The 4,093-nt window shown below is 50.3% G+C and overlaps 1 pseudogene; it reads left to right on the plus strand.

The window, feature by feature from the left end:
- Positions 1 to 734: 734 nt before the first annotated feature.
- On the plus strand, positions 735 to 3,044 carry LOC148404752 (uncharacterized; annotated as a pseudogene).
- Positions 3,045 to 4,093: the final 1,049 nt, after the last annotated feature.

Raw genomic sequence — 4,093 nt, forward strand, 5'->3', positions numbered from 1 at the left:
ACACTAAAACCAGCAGACACAGAGACAGCTTCTTCCCTCAGGCTGTGGCTCTGATGAACTCACACCACTCTTAGAGTCTCAGAGTCATTACTGTGCAATAACATCCCGCTTTCCACTTTTTTGTGTTTGTACTACTACAAGGTTTCTCATTTCCCCTAGCTGGAGTTTTGAGTTTTTCCTTGCCCTCTTGGGAGTTTAAGATCAGGGGATGTTTGAGAATATCTTTCGTTCTTCACATGTCCTGAGTGTTGTTGTTAGTCACCTAAATGTTGAACAGAGGCTGTGATTTACCGAAGTCAAATTCCTTGTTTGGCACGCTCAAACATGGCGAATAAAAAACTCTTGAATCTTGAATCTTGAATTATGTCGACATGATTCAATCGGTCGAGGGGAAAAGATACATGTTAGTCATCGTGAACCAGTTCTCCAGATGGCCGGAGGCGTGTCCGACTAAACGAAAAGATGCTCAGTCTGTTGCCAAGTTTCTGTGCCGTGGAGTAATCAGTCGATGGGGGCTCCCCGATAGGATTTCGTCAGACAACGGGAACGAGTTTGTGGATTAAACGGTCAAACAAATTTTTCAAAAATTGGGAATCAAACAGCAGCTCGGGGCCGTGTATCACCCGCAGAGTCAAGGCATTTGCGAGAAAATGAACGACGTTCTGAAAAAACGAATTTCTAAAATTTACCAACATACTGGCTTGAATTGGATAGCTGCCTTGCCACTGGCACTTATGGTATGCAGGTCAAGTGCACTTCGCGACTTACACTTGACTCCTCACGAATTGGTGACCGAGAGACGCATGCCGTCGCCGTGTCTGCGCACCAGTGGCAAAGGCCCAAGCCTGTCAGTTTTGGAGGATGAAATGAAGGCCTATGTTAAACACCTAACCACAATACATAGGAATATTTCCACCTATGTTGTCGACAAGCAGAAATAAGAAGAAGTGCAAGAGAGACTCGAAGCGAACACTAAAGACACAGTTCAGCCAGGAGACAAGGTGTACGTGAAAGTGTTTCGCCAGAAGTGGTTCAACGAAAATCGGCAGGGGTCAGGGGTACAGGGATGGCGGTGCGAGTCAAAGGCTCACCAACGTGGTACCACCTGACACACTGTGTCAAGGTGCCCAAGGACGAAGAACCCCGAGGAGTGAGTCGCTACTGCGACAACTCAGAACGGCTACCAGAACAAGGATCACCAGAGAAACAACATCGGGATGTCGAAAGGCATGACCAAGATGTGGATGCTGTTGGGCCTGCAGCTCCTGTGCCTGACGAAGTCAGGTTCGACACAGCCAATGCCCAGGAAGGCCAACAGTTCGACCATATCAATCTTGGCGACGCACCCACTCAGCCGAGGGCGACACCCCACAGTGCGGAATGACTGAGTCGCCTGCGGCCGAACGGGGCCCCCTCGGTGGACAAGGCCGTCCGGCGGAACAAAGCAGCGGACGTTCAGTCCGCTGCAGAGTCCGACCGAAACGTTACATGGAGCAGTGTTGAAGGGGTGGTGGGAGGCGCCATCATCCTGCCATGCAGGTGCCCCAAGGAAGCAGGGTCTCAGTGCACACGCACTGCCCAATGGGAAGGCAACGCGGGTAGCATACTTGCATTGGCGGGCCAAACATTTGCAGATGATGTGCTGCTACTGAATACATATAAACGATTCGAGGTGTTGGGAGACTGTGCGTTATACATAACCAAGATCGGCGGGACTGATTTCGGACAGTATAAATGCACCTGTTGCAAACAGAGTGGGGAGAAAATGAACCGCTCGGAAGACCGGGACGAATTAATTTCGTGAAATTGGCGGAGAAAAAGGCAGGGGCTGAAAGGCACCCAGAAAGCTTGCTCGCTGGGCTTGCCGAGAAAGGGTTAGCGGTCCCGACCAAGAACGCCGCTGCACCCCTGTAAACAAATAACGGCACCGTTGTAACCCAGACGGGCGCCTTGGATGGCATTGTGACGACGGTGGAGGCCAGTAGGCTGATGCCCGACGTTGCAAGTCCTCTCGACCAAGCGTCGGATTGGTCCCCAACGGAGGGGCGAGGTAACTTGTGTAACGTGGCGCGACAAGCGGCTGCCTGGAAGGCTTATGGGTTCGAGGCCTCGGTATTACCAGGGGTTGGCGAAAGGGCAAGCAAAAATATGTGGTACCAACTGACGGCGCATTCAATTAAGTCCTCCAAGGTGGTGAGTGGGCTGTGTTTAGTCCGGGTCAAGACGCCTATTACGCCACAGGCGGTTTTTCAGACCATCCCTGTGCCAGTGTCCAACAACTGTCAGCTCCGGTTTTTGCTTTGGTTGGTGTATGAGCAATCGTGGAAAGCGCCCGAGACTGATGCTCAGGTCAGGAAGATTTTCAAACTCACAGGAGAGTGTGAGTGGATAAGTGAGCTCCCTTATTTAGATTTATTCGCCGTACATGAGGGGCCTAAGGGGGCGATACTGGTTCAGTTGTTGGGGGCGCTGGGGATATTGTGTGTGGTGTTTTGCTTTTGCACCGTGATATTGACGTGCGCGAAAGCCGTGATGTTGTGGTGTTTCGTTTCGGTGTGGTAATGCCGGGGGACCAAACCCAGATGCCGTTAATCCCAGTTGAATGTGGGGTGGATCGGGGTTTTGTGAAGGAGGTGCTGGTAAATGATAGATACCGATTTTAGGAAAAAATAAATAAAAAAATAAATAAATTAGGGGGGGTGACATGAAATTGTCGCTTTGGTGTACCGGGTGTTTTAGCTTAGATTTTGCTTATTTTTCTCATTAGATTGCAGGATTGTGTTTTTGTTTTTTCTCCTTTCCCTCATTGTTATGTGGCCTGCCATACAGTGTTGCCCGGCCGGTGGTGTCCGGGTGGGGGGATGGAGAGGCCGTCCAGCCCGTGATCAACATTGCCGTGTTCCTCACACCAATGTTGCATGCGTGCCTTGCATTTTAAGTCGTTATCATCACTCAATACTGGCAGTGGTTCTCATTCGTTGCAGGACGCTTGGACGCTGACCGGGGCCTTGCAAGGGATTCTAAGGACGGTGGCATGGACTTGAGGACTTTGTATGGACAGTGGGCCCTGGGCAGCGCCCACCGGCGCTCCTCGCCGAGGAGGCCTCAGTGGACTGGACATTGCTACAGCACGCACTCGCACATGCGGGGGGATGGGGGGGATGGGCAACACTGGGGTAAGTGGGGCTTTACTCTGTTGCATGCTTTGATGATTCGTTTTTGTATACCTCACTCTTGCCATGTTTATTTACGTCGTTATGTTACCTCATTTCTTTACCCCGTGTCATGTATACCATACGACAATGCATTCTGACTGGTTTGTATTTGGGGGCGTGGTTCTGTTCATTACTGTTTATGGGGCTCATGCTACGCTTTGTGGAATGTGATGGGTGCCGGAAATCCCTTCACCTGGCTGACGCCAGGTGAGAGGCGTCTCTGGGGGTGTAGAATGGGCCTCCCTCTTTTTCCTCGTCATTAGATTGGCGAGGTTTTTTCGGCGGCGGTCCGGCAACTTTTTGGGGCTTCTAACGGGCCGCAGCAAAATTTTCCTCTCCAAATTGATGGCATTGTTGATATAGTCCCGAAGGGGTGTGTGCGGATGGCATTAATCAGTTAATGGGGTTGGGAGATTCAGTCTTGGTTGAGTGTGGTTCCTGAGAGGCCTCAGATTGCTGTCAGGGAGGAATTCAATATCAAATTAGGTTGAGCTTTCCTAGTTAATGTAACCTTAAGTAGCATGCCTTGAGCATGATTTAGGATGAGACAAATAGGTCCAAATTGTAGACGAAAACTATAAAATGGGTGGGGGAAGATTTTTGAATGTTTACCAATGTCATTTCTTGTCGGGTTGTTGTCGGGGCACAAGGGGGGAATGTGGTATATTTTTATTCTGGTATCATGCAATGTATATCTCACTAGTAAGTGTAAGTGTGGACCGGGTCATGTTCGGGTCAGGTTCGTGCGGGCTTGTTTGGGGCTTGGTCCAGGAACGTAGACTCACTGGCACCAGACACATCTGGTTTCCATTAACTGACACTGTATTCACCGTGTAGAGTTGGGGAGGCTGACTGGGAGGTCATAGATCATCCAACAG

The sequence above is a fragment of the Syngnathus floridae genome, chromosome 1, assembly GCF_059516105.1.
Source record: "Syngnathus floridae isolate MCC-2025c chromosome 1, RoL_Sflo_1.0, whole genome shotgun sequence".
In the NCBI taxonomy this organism is placed as follows: domain Eukaryota; kingdom Metazoa; phylum Chordata; class Actinopteri; order Syngnathiformes; family Syngnathidae; genus Syngnathus; species Syngnathus floridae.